Source organism: Alligator mississippiensis, chromosome 2, assembly GCF_030867095.1.
Source record: "Alligator mississippiensis isolate rAllMis1 chromosome 2, rAllMis1, whole genome shotgun sequence".
NCBI lineage: Eukaryota > Metazoa > Chordata > Crocodylia > Alligatoridae > Alligator > Alligator mississippiensis.
In genome coordinates, this window is record NC_081825.1 from 24,485,126 (window position 1) to 24,504,780 (window position 19,655).

The 19,655-nt window shown below is 45.0% G+C and overlaps 1 protein-coding gene across 8 annotated transcripts in view; it reads left to right on the forward strand.

The window, feature by feature from the left end:
- ABLIM2 (actin binding LIM protein family member 2) overlaps nt 1–19,655 on the forward strand; it is a 288,079-nt gene that overhangs the window by 146,453 nt on the left and 121,971 nt on the right. Inside the window, exon 1 of one of the 8 annotated variants that reach the window (XM_019479310.2) lies at nt 17,146–17,515. The exons of the other annotated variants lie outside the window; for them this stretch is intronic. The gene's annotated coding sequence lies outside the window, so the exon portion shown is untranslated. Of the gene's footprint in view, nt 1–17,145; nt 17,516–19,655 lie in introns of those variants that run through there. 8 annotated transcript variants of the gene reach the window in all.

The window sequence follows — 19,655 nt, forward strand, 5'->3', positions numbered from 1 at the left end:
AATGGTATAGTTGTCTCTTTGCCTATTAAAATATGATTTTGAATGCAGTTTTTTACACCATCTTGTTATACTGATATTCTAAATAGCATTTAAACCCTTAAGAGAAGTACACAGAAAAAACAAGACAAAACAAAACCCAAAAAACAAAGTACACATGACCCTTAATAAATATCCTTTTGCTAACCAAGTGGAATATAAAACCTTTTGAGAATTGCTGCCCTTGTTTCAAATGTCAGAACAACTTTCCAGTCCAGCCGGACGGAAGTGTTCTGGTCTGGGATCCAGAGACGGGTCCGATTTTTAGAGGGGGTATTACCAATTACCCTTATTATATTTTTATGATATCATATCTATTTAAACTGACAACTTAAAACAAACCAAACAAACACACACAAAACATATAACAAGACAACACAAACAGGCAAGATAATTTTTGCCATGGCTGTGATGAGGAAGATGCTGCTGATGGTAGTGAGGCCTCATGGTTTGTCGGTCACCTTTGACTATACTGTGGCTTCTGCAGAAGAAAACAAACACACACAAACCTGCCAAGAAAAACTCCTTGCAGTGGCTGATTATTCATATTTACAAAGTGCAATGCTGACATGTGCAGTGGCAGTGCACACAGCATTTTCCATTCTTTCGGTGCTTTTCTTTTATAGTGAAAAAGCGGAGCAGTTACCTACAGGAGGGTGGCCATCCTAAGTTAAGGATTTTTTTGGCCTTTTCCTGCCTCAACATCGGGGTGGGCACTGATCAGCCCGTCCGACGCGTATTTTCCAACGGCTCAGAGCCGTTCCTTCCTGCTAGCCAAGAAAGGTGGCCGGCAGGATTAAAAGACTGGTTGCCCTGTTCCTCGAGGGTCAAGTGGTTGGTGGCTCACTTTTTTTTTTTTCCCCTCCTTCTCCTTTTCTCCAAGCTGGGTCACTGGGATGTTCTCCTCATGACACAAGGAATCCTATTAACAAGGCTAGATTCAGGGTTAGATCTATTCTGCCCCCTTAAACAGTTTCTTGAGGCACATGTACCCATTTTCCTGATTTAGGTCCCATTTCCTCTCATATACATTTAGTGTAGCTCCGGTGTCCAGGAGTGTACTGGTATACCTGTTACGGTGGGAACTCAAGGGTATTTGGGGTCTCCCTCCTGGATCCCAATTGAGGGTCCCCAATTTCTCCCATGAGCCAGGGCTTTGCTCAGGGGTCCCATTACGGGGGCTCTGTCAGTGCCCCTCAGAGACCGGGGCTGAGGCTGCTACCCTGTTAGAAAGGGGAGGTGCTGCTCCCTCCCCAGTCAGCTCTGCCATTCTGATAAGCAGCTCGGCTAGAGGATTTCCATGCCATTTCCCTTTCGGTTCCCCATGCTGCATTAAAAACTTCCACACTGCTGACCGAATCCCATTTTACCCCCTCTCTTTCCTTTGATACCCTGGGGTTAACCCAGTGTGGGCTGGGGCAATAATTTGGACCCCCAACCCCCCTATCAGGTTTGGGGTATGCACTTTCATTAGAATAGGTAACCATATAGTTCGGTGTGTCATTAAGCTTTTCTCTGAACTGGGTGGCTGCAATCACCCCCCCTTGACGTCCAATTAACCTCTCTGCATCCCGAGCCCGGGCTAGGACTTCTCCCAGCACATATCTCCCAGTCTCTCAGAGCAGCCCCATCAGTCCAATTATGGGCTGATGCATCCCCTCCTGTACCTCCTTCCAAAACCCAGGAGGGTAATCTATACTTCTTATGTCCGATGTCTGTTTGTTCTCCTTGTCTAGGGGCAGAACTGTCCCTGACAGCAATCCCAGCATAACACACCGGATCACATAGTCCCTAACAGGTTCCCCAGGTGCCTGGTGGCTAGCCCCAAACTGTCCCTTAAATGTCTTTCTTCCCAAACTGATCCCCAAACCCACTATGCTCCAGAGAATATCGTCTCCCCCAAAGCTGTCCTCCTGATCCATAGCTGCCTAAATCTCTGGGGCGGCGCAAGCCCTTAGTAGGCGGTGCCATTCCCGGACACTCAGGGTTTCACACTCCACTACATTCAGGGATTTCTGCAACCACTGTCCCAAATTCCTAATGTTAGCAGATCCCAGGGTCTTGCCCAGGGCTGCTAGATCAGCTCCACTGAGGGGGACCATTACCTGTGTGGTTTCTGTGGGTTTTCCCTGAGCATCCCGAGTGACTGAGGTCCGCGTGATTGCGCTCACCTCAGGCACCAGGGTCCTTTCCTGATCTGACCTAGGGTCTTCAGGAGAGGGCTCCCCTGCATCCTCTGGATCTCCCCATATCTCCCCACCCCAAATCTCTCCTGGATTGAAGGGGATGTCTGGATCCCTGGCTTGGTCTCCCCAGATGACAGCTGCTACTTGCAGACTGCGCTCCTGGAGTTCCTTTTTTAAAAATGGTTAATAGTATTTAGACAGGGGTCATGGTTGACCTTGGCCCCCTTCTCAGCTTGGTCTTTAGTCATTGTTTTTACCAATTTTTGCAAGGCTTCTCGGCTAGCCTTTTCTTGGTCCAATAATTCCAATTGTTGGGCATTGTCTTGATTTATTTTTCTCAATTGCTCATTTTAATTTTCCAAGTTCTGAGACAACCCCTTTAGGGTCTGATTACTGGTTTCCAATTGAATGCATCTGTCTTTTAGAATTTGGATTAGCTCCTCCTTTTCCTCAATTTCAGATGCTCGCTGAGCTTTTTCCTCAACTGCTGTTTTTACAGCATGCCATAGCAGCCAGACCAAGGCACTGTGCTGTCTTTGAACTGAGGGTTTTTCAAAGTCCCCTATGGAAAAGCCTGGGGTGCACACATCCTCCCTCCATGGGCTGGGTCCACCCTTCAGAATCTCCCTATGGAGAGGGGAAATTTCCTCCCTCCATACCCACTTATCTTCTTGGCCTCCTGCTCCAACCTTAGGGTTTTTTTTTCTAAAACAAAGACATTTTCCTCAACATGCCTCAAGCCTGTCAGTTTCCTTGATCCCTTGCGCTCCTAACTCTGCCTCTGCACCTGCAGTTCTACAACCAAGTCCCTTCCTTGAGATATGCTCACCCCCTTAGGTGACAACTAAATCCAGACCCTCCTTGAGTCTGCCCACCCCCTTGGGTGAGTCTAAATCCTAGTCCACCCCCTTGGGTGACTGTTGCCCACCCACCTCCGTGGACGTGGGTTCTATCTGGAGACACAGTCTCCCAATTACCAATCCGCTAATAATCCTAGAATAATGCCTGCGTTCTCCACCAAATAATGTTGGCTACAAATGTCCAACTCGGGGTCCTTAAAATTCTAGTTTATTAGGCAGATTGAAACACTGTAATCATAAACCTTGGGGCTGATCCCCACACACAAAGTAGAAAAAGAGGAACATATCCAAAGAGGGGAGAGCAAATGCAGGCAAGAGAAAGAGGGGGCTTTCTGCTACAATAGCATCCATGAATCTTGTCATGGGTGGGGTCCTATAGGAGGGCCGTGATCTCCTTAAGGCCCCCTTCCTCCATGCCAAGTCAACCCAAGGGCACCCTCTGATTCTCACCCGCCACGTCTTTGATGTTCCAGTGTATTAGGGAGGCTGCCTCATGTCTCCTTGGACATGGTTACTTCTGGCCCTGTGAACTCCCGGACTCTTCGTGGGTCTCACTCTACAATGGGTGCTTCAGGGGCACCCTAGCCTTAAGGGCTATGCATGGCTCCAACCACCCCTTATAGCACTCCCCAAGCCTCGCAGCTGGAATGGACATTGTTCAGTCTGCCTCTGCCTCTGGGGCCTTCTCTGCAATACCACCCTCTCTCTGGGGCTCACCAGTAAGCTGTCCCCTTCTCTGGGGCTCTCCACAGCCACACTGGGCCTTTTCAACCACCCCTCTCTGGGGCTGGGGTCTATGCACCCCATATGCTTACTATGACCTCTTACTGGCGCTGGGGTCCCCACACTACTGTGGGTCCTACATAAGGCCTCCTCCAACCCCTAATAGCCTCACCCAAACCACCAGTGATACAACAACAAAGCAAAACACAAGCCCCTAAGCTATAACTTAAGTTAAAGCCACCCAGCTGAAACCACATTGCTCAAAGGTCCCAGAGCTGCCATCCTTTACCTGGCATGGACAGTACCTGCAGTTCTCACATCTTTGCTCAGGAAGCTCCTTTCTCTCCAGCTACTGGCAGGGAACTGCCTCTGGCCTCCTGCCTGTGATTTATATAGGAGCCAGGCCCTGCCCCTTTCAGTCAGCTGACCTCCTGGTTGCCCTGGCAACCCACAGCTGGGCTCCTTGTTCCCTGCTAGGTCTCTTTCACCCAGCAGTTTCCCCTCTTTAGGAACAGGGCACCTCAGTGCCCTGTGACAAATCTATTATGGGCTATTGCTCCTGTTTTCAAAGGTTCAAGCAAGAAAGCCTACATATTTATGTGACCCTCACCTGCTCTGCCCTCATCTTACCTCTAAACCTCTTCAAGTCTTCTCTGGCTGGTGCCCAAATATCTCTTTAAACTGGCACCAAAGAATCTATGATGGGACAATGCATGTTATTTCCATGGAGTTTAGAATCTTCCTTTGTGGTTCATGACCTATCACTAGGGACCTCTGTAAATCACAGAGGAAGTGCCCACTGCAGCAACTCCTTCAATTTTTTTCATTTTGCCACTGCTCCCCACCCTCACCCCTCCCCCAATTGGTGGTGGAGCACTGCCAGTCTGGCCATTTGCTGCTGATCATCACGGAAGCAAAAATCCTGGCTTTAAATATGCTGCAGCTTTTGCCTCCTGCTGCTGATTGGCATAGGGACCTCAATGACCCCATTGCTTGCTGCTGATTCATAGTTTCATAGTTGTAGGGGTGGAAGGGACCTTGACAGATCATCAAGTTCGGCCCCCTTCCATGGCAGGAAAGAGTACTGAGGTCAAACGACCCCAGCAAGGTGTTCATCCAGCCTCCTCTTAAAGACCCCCAGGGTAGGAGCCAGCACCACTTCTCTTGGAAGTTGGTTCCAGATCCCAGCTGCCCTGACACTGAAGTAGCGCCTCCTGATATCTAGTCTAAATCTACCCTCTGCCAGCTTGTGACTGTTATTTCTTGTCACTCCTGGGAGTGCTCTTGGGAACAGGGACTCTCCCAATGCCTGCTGGTCCCCTCTGACTAGTTTGTAAACAGCCACTAGGTCCCCCTTCAGCCTTCTCTTGTGGAGGCTGAACAGGTTCAGGTCCCTTAGCCTCTCCTCATAGGGCCTGCCCTGCTGCCCCCTGATCATGCGAGTGGTCCTCCTCTGGACCCTCTCCATGTTGTCCACATCCCTCCTGGAGTGCAGTGTCCAGAACTGGATGCAGTACTCCAGCTGTGGCCTGACCAGTGTCGCATAGAAGGGGAGGATCACCTCCTTGGACCTGCTTGAGATGCATCTGTGGATGCATGACAAGGTATGGTTGGCCTTCCTGACCACATCCCCACACTGTCAACCCATGTTCATTTTGGCATCAATAATGACTCCAAGATCCTTTTCTGCCTCTGAACTGATGAGAAGGGAGTTCCCCAGCCTGTAGGTATGCTGCTGGTTCTTCCTCCCCAGGTGCAGCACCTTGCACTTGTCAGTATTGAAACCCATCCTGTTCTCATCCACCCACCCCTGTAACCTGTCTAGGTCCAATTGCAGCCTATTCCTCCCTTCTAGTGTGCCCACTTCTCCCCACATCTTAGTGTCATCTGCAAATTTGAATAGGGAGCTTTTTACCCCCTCGTCCAAGTCGCTGATGAAGATGTTGAATATTGCAGGCCTGAGGACCGAGCCCTGCGGAACCCCACTGCCCACATCCATCCAGGTCGAAAATGACCCATCCACCACCCCTCTCTGGGTGCGGCTCTCCAGCCAGTTAATGACCCATTTGACTGTGTAGGTGTCGACACTACAGTCCCCTAGTTTTTTAAGAGAATGGGGTGAGAGACAGTGTCGAAGGCCTTCCTAAAGTCCAGAAAGACTACGTCCTCTGCTACCCCTGCATCTAAGGATTTTGTGACCTGGTCATAGAAGGTCACCAGGTTGGTCTGACACAACCTGGCTCTAATGAACCCGTGTTGGTTGCCCCTAAGTGTAATCTTCCCTGCTGGCCCTTCATGGACATGCACTATGATAATTCTCTCAAAAAGTTTACCCAGGATTGAGGTAAGACTAAGTGGCCTATAGTTTCCTGGGTCCTTCTTTCTCCCTTTTTTGAAAATGGGAACCACGCTGGCCCTTTTCCAGTCCTCTGGCACCACACCAGAGTACCACGAGTGCTCGTAAAGCTGTGCCGGGGTCCCGCAATGACCTCCGTTAATTCCCTCAGCACTCTGGGGTGGAGATCATCAGGACCAGCCGATGTAAATATGTCCAGTCCCTCCAGAAGTTCCCTGACTAGATCCTCACTGACCCTAGGTCTGGGTGCACCTCCCCTGGGGCCTACAGAGGTCCTGGTGGGGGGGGGGAGGGGTGACCCGGTCCCTGCTCAGGAAAATGGAAGCAAATAAATTGTTAAATAGATTAGCCTTGTCATCTGGTGTGATAACCAGATTTCCTAGCGTGTCTTGCAGAGGCCCCACATTACCCAGTAACTTCTTTTTACCCCCTATGTATTTAAAAAAGGACTTCTTGTTGTCCTTGATCCAGATAGCTAGTCCCAGTTCCATCTCTGCCATGGCCTTCCTGACCGCCCCCCTACAGCTCCAAGCAACCGAGGTATAGTCCTCCCTGGTAATGCCCTCTCCCTTCCATTGGGTATACACCTCCCTTTTTGCCAGGAGACATTCCCGTATGCTTTTGGTGAGCCATGGGGGCTTTTGCACCCTCTTGCCCCCTTTGATCTGTGTTGGGATTACCTCCCTTTGGGCTTGGAGGATCGTCTCCTTGAGGAACGACCACTCTTCTTGGACCCTGACTCCTCTCCCCTCCGGGACCTTAGTGCCTCCCCAACTATTCTCCTTACCTCATTGAAGTCCGCCCTTCTGAAGTCCAGGGCTGCTGCCTTGCTGCAGGCCTTTGCCACCTTGTGCTGGATGGTGAATTCCAGCAGGCAATGATTGCTGTCGCCCAGGTGGTTGAGCATCCACAGATTCCTGACCAGGTCATCGCCCGTGGCCAGGACCAGATCCAACAAGGCACCCCTGATTGGTGTGGAGGCAAAAATCATGACATATTTAAAACTGCAATTTTCGCTTCCCTGGTGATCACTGGCAAATGACCTGGTCAATGGGGCCCCCCAAACAATCAGGGGTGGGGAGGCAAGCGGCAAAATGAAAAAAATGATAGGAGCCACTGTGGGGGGGAACTTTCTCTGTTATTTAGGGCGATCCCTACCTATCATGTGACATCATTCCACTTTAAAACCATCATAATGCCCACACAAGGATGAACAAGTTTTTGTACTAGAAATTAAAAAGAAATGAATAGCATTCTGGATAGTTTCACTTATGTCTTTGTGGAAATGGCTGTGGCCTTTCATGTGGACAGACCTGCTACCTTGATATGAAATGGATTTTAAAAAAGAGCACTAGGACTATAAAACTACTGAAAGAAAAAGTTTTATTTTAAGTAACTATAGAATGGGCCCTGTTCCCAATACAACAGCAACAAACTCCATAATAGTACACAGAAAATAAACAGTTTTTAAAAACCCAAGCTATTAAGTTTTAAAACCAGCTATTCCTCTTCAGTCTTGTCACAGGACATGATTTCAACAATAAACCAACTTGGTTTCTGTGTTTATATCCCAAGTTTTTTTCTGAATGTAAACATCTAAATTCAAAGTAATAAGTATATAAAAACAGAGACAATAAATATCATTCAACTTTTGAAACAAGAGACAGTATTCTGTGCTGGTAATTCAAGTAAATCCCGTGGAAGTCAAAAAGACGTTTTCTATTCACCTCTGTGACATTTGAATTGGTCCCTTAATCTTGATCTCATCCAAAAGACAGCCTCTCTAGTCTGCCCTCATTGGGTTTGGTAGAGGAATGGAAGGTTAAGAGGGTTAATAGCAATTTTAAGAAGCTGTAATATTGCCCAGAAACATTTGTATCCATTGTTTATCCCTGCATAAGGTGCTGGATGTGATAGTCTAGGATAGTTATGACAATTCTGTGTCACTAAAAGATTCAGGGTACAAGCACATGTCACCATTACTATGGAGCAATTTATTTCACAGCAAACTTATTCTATTCATATATTTATTGAATTTAAATATAGCAAACTTATTCTATTCATATACATGTGCACATTTACTGCTCAGTAACCAAAATTACTGCACAGTACAGATGCGCTTCTACATGTGCATGCCTATACTGTAAATATGGTGAGTTACAGGCATTACTGTGCAGTAACTAATAAGGCGTAAATTTGATACCTGTGTCATGCACAGTTACTGCGCAGTAATGCACGTGTAGATGCCTTACTGTACAGTAACACGGTTTGTGTGGACTGACTTAGGACTAACTTTAGACCCAAGTCAGTCCACGCACAGCATTGATGCGCTTTAATGCCTGCATGTGTAGATGCTGGCCTATTCCCACTTACTGCACAGTAATTTACTGCACAGTAAATTTAAACCAGAGTAAATGCATGTGTAGACACACCAACTAACTAACAAACAAGCAACCAATTCTCCCAAGCCTGCTGCTTGCAATATGTGCTGATACAGTTTTGGCCCCTGCATAGTGGAGACCCATTCAGCATTAAGCAAACAACTATACCAGATGAAATGGAGTAGGGAAGCAGACATCTGACACATTCTACACAGGAACTTCCACACAGTTCCTTCATATTGTCAAGCAGTAACTTTAGTGTGCATTCAAGTCTTTTACTACATAGTAAAGCTGAGCTCAGGTATCTATTCCCCTTTTACTACATAGTACAGGCAGACTTTACCAAAGGTAAAGTCTCCAGTATGCTAGCAGACCATAAGGAATAAGCTGTATTGTGACCAATAAAGAGTGGAACAAAACAGTGTTCTCTAAAAGAAACCATTTAGCAGTATGCTTTCTTCTCTTCTGGGGAATTGTTGATGCACTATGAAGTTTTTTCAAATAATTCAGCACTATTGAGAAGGGTGCAAGTTACTTCTTGTACAAGGATACTTTTCTCTGCTGCTTTATTTGTATTTGTTTGTTTATGAATTCATGTGATTCCTTTGTTGTCCTGCTCAACAAAGGCTCTAGGCAGCTTTCAGTCAAAACAAGATGCATTATAAAATCAGATAAAATATTAAAATAGAATAGGAGGTAATAAAAGAACTCCCCAAACAATGCCCCAGAACATAACCCCACCTTCTAAAAGCCTGCCAAAAGGAAAAGGTCTTATAATGCTTCCAGAAAATGTCCAGGCTTGGGCTCTGGAAGGCCTCAAAGGGGAAAGAGTTCCAAAGTAGAGGAGTGATTACCGAAAACATCTCCATGTATTTTTAATAAAGGAACTTGGTGCCCAGAAGGAACTTGCAGCAGGTTGCTCTCAGCTGACCTTAGATGTGGTGATAGTAATTAAGGGAGGAGAACAGTCCCTTAGGCATATGGAGCCCAAACCATTAATAGGTCAAACAGAAGGCAGCATGAATTTGCACCTTATACACTAGCTACGTTACAGAGGTATAGCATGCATTTTCATAAGCCTGAGCTCACTTCATCAGATGCTGTTTTTTAAGCCAGCATTTTCAATTGTGCCCTGAAAACTATTGGGAGCAGACTCTGGAGGCCTGGACAAATGTGTTTCTATTAACCCGCCCATTTAAAAAAAACAAAACAAAACATGAGCCGCTCATTCTGCACCAGCTACAGCTTCTGCAGTCTTCAAGGGCAGCCCCATGTAGAGTACATTGCATAGTCTAACCATGAATGATGTGGCCAGATCTGAATCTGAAAAAAGTTGTAGCCTTCCCAACACGTGCAGTTGGTGAAAGGTGCTCCTAGTCACTGCTGCCACATGAGAATCCATATGCAGAAAAGGATTCAAAGCACTCCAAGGCTGCAATCCTTAATGATATAGCAAAACTGAACCCCCATTGATGATAAATGTCCCTATCTCTCTCCAAGCAGTATGTTAAACTCAGAAAGATTTCTGTAGAAACTATGCATTAGTCCAAAGCCAAAAGGTTCATGATTTACCATTTAGTCCTTTGGGCTGGCCCCCAAGAGAGTCAACAGCATTTCAAGCTCAGCACTGCTCAGTATGGGCACATGCCCACAAGTCGACACATGCATTTCCTAGGGGACAGATAACAGTGGCACAACATGTACTGCTGCTACTTGTCCCCAGGGAACACTTGTGCCATGCATGCTCTGGTATGGAGCACATTGCCCCAGGTTGGGTAGGGGAGACTGGGGCCAGCAACTGTGCTGGCACCAGCAGCCTTATCTTGGGTCCTGTGGGCCTTTGGGAGCTGCAGCCATGGTCATCCTCTAGCAGGGAGCCCAGTTGTCAGCTGGAGCATGGCTTTGGCTGACCAGGTTTTGGTTTTGGATGACACACTCTGTTGCCACATGCACCATTCTACTTTATTTAGCCACTGGGTTGGTTTTTTTTTTACCTTGGGAATTCCTTCCTTCCTTGCCTTAGTATCTTGAACTGTATCATTTCGTGGTCACAGTCACTCAAGTTACCTTCCACCTTCCTATTCTCAACCAATTCCTCCCTGTTTGTGAGGAACAAGCCTCACCTCAGACCCTGAAAAAATCATGAAACAAATCTGCAAGGAATTCATTTGTAAGCACTTGGAGGAGAAAAGGGTGATTAGGAACAGTTAGCATGGATTCACCAAGGGCAAGCCATGTCTGACCAACCTGATTGTCTTCTATGATGAGGTGACTGGCTCTGTGAATGTGGGGACACTGGTGGATGTGGTGTACATTGATTTTAGCAAGGCTTTTGATCTGGTTTCCCACAACATTCTTGCAAGCAAGCTAAGGAAGTATGGGCTGGATGAATGGACTATAAGGTGGATAGAAAGCTGGCTGGAGCATCAGGCTCAGAGAGTAGTAATCAATGGTTTGATGCCTAGTGGGCAGGCGATATCAAGTGGAGTCCCCCAGGGGTTAGTCCTGGGGCCAGTTTTGTTTAATGTCTTCATCAATTACCTGGAAGATGGCATAGAGTGCACCCTCAGCAGGTTTGCAGATGACACCAAGCTGGAGAAGTAGTAGATATGCTAGAGGGTAGGGCTAGGACTCAGAGGGACCTAGACCAATTGGAAGATTGTGCCAAAAGGAATCTCATGAGATTCAAAAAGGACAAGTGCAAAGTCCTGCACTGAGAACAAAACAAGCTCATGCACCAGTACTTATGAGGAGCGGCTGGGGGAACTGGGCTTATTTAATTTAGAGAAGAAGAAACTGAGAGGAGACTTAATAGGAGTCATTGGCAACATGTAGGGGGTGGACGCAGATACATGTGTACCTCCTGAGCTTGGCGGTGCACCCCCTGCAAAAAGCTACCAGTGGTGCCTGCAGGCAGTCACCACTGCCTCCCCCCCCCCCCTCCGGCAGCATCTGCAGGAGGTCCCTGATCACCACTGGCTGATGCTGATGCTACTGGCAGTGTCTGCAGGTGATCACTGACCACTGGTTGGCGCTCACCATCTCCCACCCACCCACCACTGCGGCTGCCTGTGGGAGCTCGCCACTCGCTGCTTGCTGCTGCCATGCTCCCGCAGCTGATGTTGATGCCTGGGGAGCTCACTGTGCCCTGCCCCCAGCCTCCAGGAGCATGTGGCATTCATGATAGCAGTCTTCAACTACCAGAGGACACGTTCAAAAGAGGATGGAGCTAGACTGTTCTCAGTGGTAGCAGATGACAGAACAAAGAGCAATGGTCTCAAGTTGCAGCAATGGGTGTTTAGGTTAGATGTTAGGAAGAATTTTCTCACTAGAAGGGTAGTAAAGCACTGGGACAGGTTACCCAGAGAGGAGGTAGAAGCTCCGTCCTTAGGGGTTTTCAAAACCCAGCTAGACAAAGCTTTGGCTGGGATGATCTAGTTAGGGCTGGTCCTGCTTCGAGCAGGGGTTGGACTAGATGACCTCCTGAGGTCCCTTCCAACCCTAACTTTCTATAATTCTATGATAAGTCAAGAAGAATTTCCCCCAGTTGGCTTTTCTACCATTTGTATCAAAAAGTTATCCCTGACACACTCCAGGAATTTGCTGGGGCACTGATTGTGTACTTCTGTGTTTCCTTCCCAGCAGATATGCCAATAATTGAAGTCCCCCATGAGAACCAAGTCCTGTGATTTTGAAGCTTCCATCAGTTGTTTAAAGGTGGCTTTGACTATCTCCTCTTTCTGGTTTGGAGGCATGTAACAAATGCCTACCATTAAATTCCTGCTGCTACTCTCCCCTCTCAACTTTACCCAGAAGCTTTCAACAAGCCTATCTTTGACTTCATACTGTACCTCTGAACACATGTTACATTACCTCTGAACACATGGTACAACACCTCCTCCTTTTTTCCCCTGCCTATCATGGAATCATAGAAATAAAGGGCTGGAAGGGACCTCTGGGCAGGAATACTGCTGAGATCTAATGATCCCAGCAAGGTGCCTGTCCAGTCTTCTCTTGAAGACTTCCAAGGTTGGGGACTGCACCACCTCCTTGGGAAGTCTATTCCAGATTCTGGTCACCCTTACCATAAATAAGTTCTTCCTTACATCCAACCTAAAACCATCCTCTAATACTTTATGGCCCTTGCACCATGTCCTCCCCTGGGGTGCCCTAGCGAACAGCTTTTCTCCCAGCTCCTGATATTCATCCCTTACATACTTATAGATGGCCACGAAGTTCCCCCTCAGTCTTCTCTTCCCCAGGCTGAACAGTCCCAGATCCCTTAGTCTTTCCTCATAAGGTTTGTCCTCCAGGCCTTTAATCATTCTTCTGGTCCTTCTCTGGACCCTTTCAAGTTTCTCTGTGTCTTTTTTGAAGGGTAGTCCCCAGAACTGGACATAGTACTCTAACAGGGGTCTCACCAGCACTGAGTAGAGAGGAAGTATCACTTCCTTAGCCTCACTCGCGATGCATCGGCTAATTGACTACAGCATCGCAGTGGTGGTTTATGTTCATCCTGTGATCAACCATAACCCCAACGTCCCTTTCAGCCATCATGCTGGCCAGGACATCTCCTCCTAACCTGTATTTATGTTGCTGGTTACTTTTCCCCAGATGAAGCACTCTGCATTGATCCTTATTGAACTGTATCTGGTTGCCCTCCTCCCACCTTTCCAGCCTGTCCAGGTCTGTTCGGATCTGCATCCTATCCCCTAGCATGACCACTTTTCCCCATAACTTAGTATCATCTGCAAACTTGGCCAGCGTGCTTTCCACATCCTCATCTAAATCATTCATAACGATGTTGAACAGCATGGGACAAGCTATATCCATCCATGACCATACTCCAGTCATGTGTATTATCCCATCACATCTCCATAGTTCCAATTACATTGTACTTCTGTACTGTGCTAGGACCTCCAATTCTTCCTGATAGTTCCCCATACTTCTTGCATTATCATATAGTTCCTTTTATAAACTGATAATGCTAATGAGATTTTTTGTCTCAAGTGGAAGTCAGTCTTAGAATATCATGCCTCAGAAGAGGGTCACTAACAATCAGAATTCCAGCCTAAATTTATTCATTGCTAGTTTAGACTCACTTTCTTGGGACAGTGTTTTTCATTAAGTACCACTTCTTCCTTTCTTCTGTTTTTCTCCATGATTCATGGATAGAGAGCAATCATTCTCTTAGCCTGGGTTGCTAGGTTAAAGTAGACCAGGTTTGCAAGTCTACTTTCATGAAACAGGCTCTTAATTTTCCTAAGAGTCCTAGTAGATCATCTGCCCATGTTTTGGTTTGAACTAATCTTTCTTAATTGAATGACCAGAGTTGTACACAGTTGTCTAGATGACGTCTCACCAATATCTTGCATAATGATGTTAATACTCCCATATCTCTCCTTATAACAAATCCTAGAAATATGATCACTAATATACCTGGGTGTTTCTTCTCTTCTGTTATTTTTAACAGGTTCCCACATTATGAAAGAAATTATTTTGTTACTGATCTTTACATACCATTAAATAGCATCCCATTTGTGTTACTCCAGTCCCTCAAAGTCATTCATTTCTCCATGTTTAAAGATTCAGTTCTTTGCCTTTTTGACAATGTCTCCCAACTTTGAGCATTCAGCAAATTTTTGAAGACTTGTATTTTTTCTACCAAGTTCATTATTGAAAATAATAAAATGGTCCCAATACTGATCCTTGAGGATCAGTATTAGTAACCTTCTTCCAACATAATAGTTCCCCATTATCACCCTTTTAGGCAATTCCTTATCCACTTTACAGTTCCTGCACTAATCGTGATCTTTTGTGATTGAACTAATAATCTCCTATGTAGTGCCATATCTAATTAAGTTAACTTTAACCCATATAAAATACATGTAAGATCTTCATATTTCTAAATATAAAATAGGTTTATAAACTTTCATTTCTAAACAACTATTTCTCATAATCCTACAAGAATTTAATTCTCAATACAAGATTACTTCTGTTTACACTAAGGTAAAACAGATGATGGCCATATGGATGCTGTATAACAGAATTCAAAAGACAGACATTCTAGTTAAGACAAATAAGAAATCTTTACCTTTCCCCATGAAATTGCTTTTTGTCTCTTATAACATTCAAGACATAAATTTCTCATTTTGGTCTTCCAATCCATACTAACTACCGTATGTCAAAGGCAGCAATCCACCAGCCAGAAGAGGGCCAGAATTTACTGGAACAAATGGGGCTAACCATGATTCTCCTCAGCATTGCATAGCAAGCTACCTCCAGCATACTCAATGTCTTTAGAAACAGATGCATATAAATATTCTGGAGAAATGGTGGTATTGAGGGCCAGTGTTTACAGAGACCTGGCATCCCAAAGGACAGTTCTAACTGAAAAGATGATTAAGCTATCCTGTTTCACAAACATCACAGTGGAGCAATAGATTTAATTACCTTACAGTGAAGGGATGTTTGCTTTGTCTCATATCCCTGATTGGCAGTAGCCCATAAGAGAGAGGAAGTAAGTCAGTTGTTTGGCCAATAGCCTTGTACTAGGGAAACCAGAATTCAGGTCCTCTGCCCTACCAGAGACTTCCTGTGTTACCTTGATCGAGATACTTTGTCTCTTTCCCACAGTTGTTCTTTCCTACCTCAGTGTCACTGAGAGGGTAAATATATTTAAGACTGTGAGGTGATTGGACACTACAGTCATATATGTTCTTTAGACACCAGCGGTGGTGTAGATGTAATACTACATGTGGATTTATTTGTTGTTAATCTGAAAAGAAGCCTACAGGCAGAAGGCAGGGTAAAAGTGCACCTTATAAACTAATTGCATCAGAGATACAGAAACCTTCAGGGAATCAGAGATGCAGAAACATATAGGTTAAACACTTTTATGGGGATGCAGTTACAAGAGTCCCTCTGAGCCTGTTAATTCATCATCCTGATTTGTTTCCTCTCTTTCTAAGCAAAGGGTCATTTTTCTAACTCTGCCCTAGACCGCTGTCTACAATTTGCTACAACTATGCAGTTGGGCTAGGGACAGACATTCAAAAAGCTCGAGCCTGAATTGATGTAATCTTTGCAGGTTAGTCTGATCTAGGTTGAACTGGTTTGCAGCTGCACAGACATTCTCTCTGGACTGAGGAAATTCAGGCACATGCCTGCAGTGGCTCAGGCTAGAAGGTGGGGGAACTAGAGCAGCCCTCCCTTCCTTTCAACCTGAGGCAGGGTGTGGCCAGACACCGGCAGGGTGCTGTGATTAGGGAGAGTGTAAACTCCTACCCTGCCTGTACCATCCCAGGCTTTTTCCTACTCACTGCTCAAGGAGCAGAAGTGTTGCTAGCCCCCTGCCCCCAGCTAGCACTCTGAGGCAAGTTGGGGGGCAGTGCACGCACCTGTTGATGATACTGAGTTTTTCAATCTCTCTCCCTGCTTCTTCATACTGTCTGCAAACCTGACAGGCAAGGGAGCCAGCAGAGGGCTGATAACACAGCATTTATCAGCTCATCAACAAAACAAAAGCCTCTCTTCTTCAAGCTCTTCTTAAACAGCTTTTTCCAAGGAAGAAATGGAGGGACATTACCAGCTGACCTGTTGATTAGCTCCAAAAAGCCCTAAGTGGTCACTGTTCTGTCTGTGTCCCAGTGAAATTGGAAATACACACACACACACACACACACACACCACCCCCAGCATTAGCTAGCATACCACATGCCTAGGGTCTGTGAGGCTGGGGTCCATACTGTGGGAGGGAGGAGGGGGATCCCTGCTTGAGCAATGAGCATCCGGGGGGAGCAGGCAGAGGGAAGCCAGGCAGACCCTGCTGTGTCTGCAGTCTCTGTGGGAGCTCTGGCTAGGGAGCGGAGGGCCCAGACCCCAGCTGCTGCATTTGAAATGCTGGGGGACTCTGGTTTAACTTAAACCAGGAAGGGGATGGGGACAGACATTGCATAAACCAGTTTGACCCAAATCAGTTAAGCCTTATACTACATTCAACCAGGTTTACCTCAAACCGGTTTTGGCTATTTTGAATCTGTTTTACACGCACTGAATGTCTGTTGTGTTACAGGTTTAAGTCAGCTTCTGATCACTTAAACCGGTTTGTGTGTAATGCCTGTCCCTAGCCATAGCGCTCTACCATGCCTGCAGAGCTGGTAAAATTACAGAGTCATTTGCTACAGCTTACATGTGTCCATTTGCTGCAACTTCTTTCCTAAAATATATAGTATGAGCTGTGTATGACACAGGTATAATTAAATATTTGTTTCTCAATGTGTAGAAACACAGAATCTGTAATGCTTCCAGAAATTAGAGGCATGTTTTGCAAAAGGAGAGAAGAGATATGTGGGGTTCTCAATGATGATGAAACAGGGGATGTTTTCAGCTGCAGAAAGTAATTAAGCATTAAAATTGAATATTTTATCTGGTAAAGGGAAAAGATCCCCTAGTTTGGTGATTTGCTTGTTGCTTTGCTCTGAGGTTATGATGTTTTAGTTTGCAGTCAGGTCTACTTTGTAAATCAATTGCTTTCCCCTTTTCGGAAATCCTAGTTTAGCAAAGAGACGAGACTAATTCTTTGCAGCAGGGTGTATAAATGTGTGCCTGCAGTGTGGAATAATGGTTTATTCTGAAATGTCTATTATCCTGCTGTTTCACTAACAACAAAACCCAGTGATGTGTAAAAGGTACTTGAACAGCTTGTAATACAGACGTTAATTCCGAACCATGCAATAATAGAACCAAAAAAGATTCCTTCTATATGTAAGTAAGGTATTTCCTATAGAATGGACAGTCTCTGAATGGCTGACAAGAACAGCAGAAGGATTGAAGTGTCAGAATTAATCTTCAGTTACAAACTGCTAGCAAAAGCCAAGTTTTCCGTACCGCAAGAGAAGAGAGCAAAAACTGTTGGGAAAAGATATATCCAAGTAAATCAACATTAGCTCTTGCAAAAGGAAACCATCTAAGGTAGGAGACATTGATCAGCACTTTCAAAAACCAGTGGGTGTAGTGCATTTTGCAGTTTGGGAATGATTCTTTGATTCTGGTGCCTATTGAATTTGTTTGGAGCTTCTGGTTTGCAAAGCCATGTTAATCATTATGTGCATGTTACCTCAGTTCAGCTGGTTAAGTGTTAATTAGCACTCAGTTGACTTCACCTGAATATTAAGAACAATGCAGTTCACAATGACTTGTTGATTTTAAACAGGCTTCATCCAAAATCCATAAATAAACACATGAGCAGCAATTGAACTGCTCTTTGATGATAGTTTAGCCTTTTTATTGCCTTAGTCTGATTTATTGTTCTTGATTTGTTCACCCCACCTGATTTTTTTTTTCTTTAGCATATGTAACAGCCTCTTCCCTCAAGGAGCCCATACTATCAATATGCATTATCTTTTCTGTACTGTGACATTTAAACTGCTGTAACTGTGAGAATGTCAGAAAAAGATTCTGTATAACTGTTACCTTGCACATCAGTTGCTGGGGTTTTTTTTTTCCCCAGTAAGTAGACTCCCAACATTTGCTGGTATCTTAATCACATTACATTTTTGCCTGCTCTATTAGATGCTGCTAAATATTTTCAAATGATGCAAAGCTGTGTTTCAAACTTTTGAAAAAGGGAGTCAGTATGAGAATATTCATTTTGATTCTTTCAGTTGCTCGGTTTTCTTCCTGTTAATGGTTTCCCTTGTACATGTAGGTAGGGTTCCTGCATACAGGTCTATGCACTATTTGGGGTATATCTTTGTACCAGGTTAGAATTATTGGCTTGGGGGCATGGGTGAATAAATGATGCCATCTGCTTCTTATCATGCAAAAATATTGTTTAAGAGAGTTCCTGTTACAAAATGAATTGTTTTTGATTTCAGCATTCAGCTTTGAACTTTAAATATGAACTGCATGCAAGATACCAGTTGCCTTTCTCAGCAGTGTCTTGCTGTGGTGATGTATTAATATTGCCATACCGCTTAGTACATTTTTCCAGCAAATAAATATCTCAGCTATATGAAATTTTGCAGTGCTAGGTGTTTTCAATCCCTCATATGTCTGCTTTACATAATTCCCTTATTTCTGTTTGACTTCTGACGGATGCCACTAGCGCACGCACACACATCAGCAAGGATGCTTCTTTGCAGTGCCTGGCAACATAACCATTGATCCAGTAAACAGCAGAACAGCCTCTCCTCCACCTCTCTCCAGTAACCATGACAGTGGTATAACAATAAGCTTTGTCTAGCACCCTGAAATGCAGTTAGTGGCAATTGCTTTTGTTGATAAATATCTTCAGTATGTTCTGACCTTCTGAAAGTTGTTTTGTGTATCTTCTTCAGGAAGGGAAACAGACTGTAAGGATGATAAGTGATATGATATTTCCTCTTCTAGCTATCCATATGTTTTAATTTAGTTTTTCCCCTTTTAACTAAGATAACTTTGGAATTATACTTTGAACCAGAAGTCTATTAATGAAAACAAACTTTGGATCTTACTACTATTAACTATTATTATTATACCATCTTGGTATTATGGTAGTGCTCAGTAGTCCCAACTAAATTTAAGGCTCCCAAATACAAACAATGCTCAGACATGTAAGAGATGGTCGCTGCATTACAGACCCTGCAATATAAGGTGATGAGACAACCTAGGTTAAATGACTGATGCTGTAAATCACTGTCAGGTTTGGGAACAGTGCATCAAGTCTTCTGACTCCCAGTTCTGTCCCCATTCCCAAGGACCATAGTGCCTATCCAAGACTATGCAATATTTTTTCCTAGTTCAGCAATTTAATTCTACCAGATGGAAATTAATGAGCTATATCTTCAACTGTTGTAGCAGGGCAAAGCCAAGGGAGGGGGTGGAGAGGGGTGGCTTTTCTTCCAAAAGTTAGAGTAGCCTCAGGGAAGTATTTTAAGCAAGGCTACACAACAGCCATGGAAAGTCTTCTGCTGCTTTTATATCAGTGGATCGGTGCTAATTTACACAGGAGAGAATTTGACCATAGCATGTAAGGAAGGATCAAAAGAAGCAAGGCAGGCAATTGAACAAGTGGGAAGCCAAAACCTGCTTTTTTGTACGGTGGTTGACCTGAAGCAGTACAGAGAGAGAA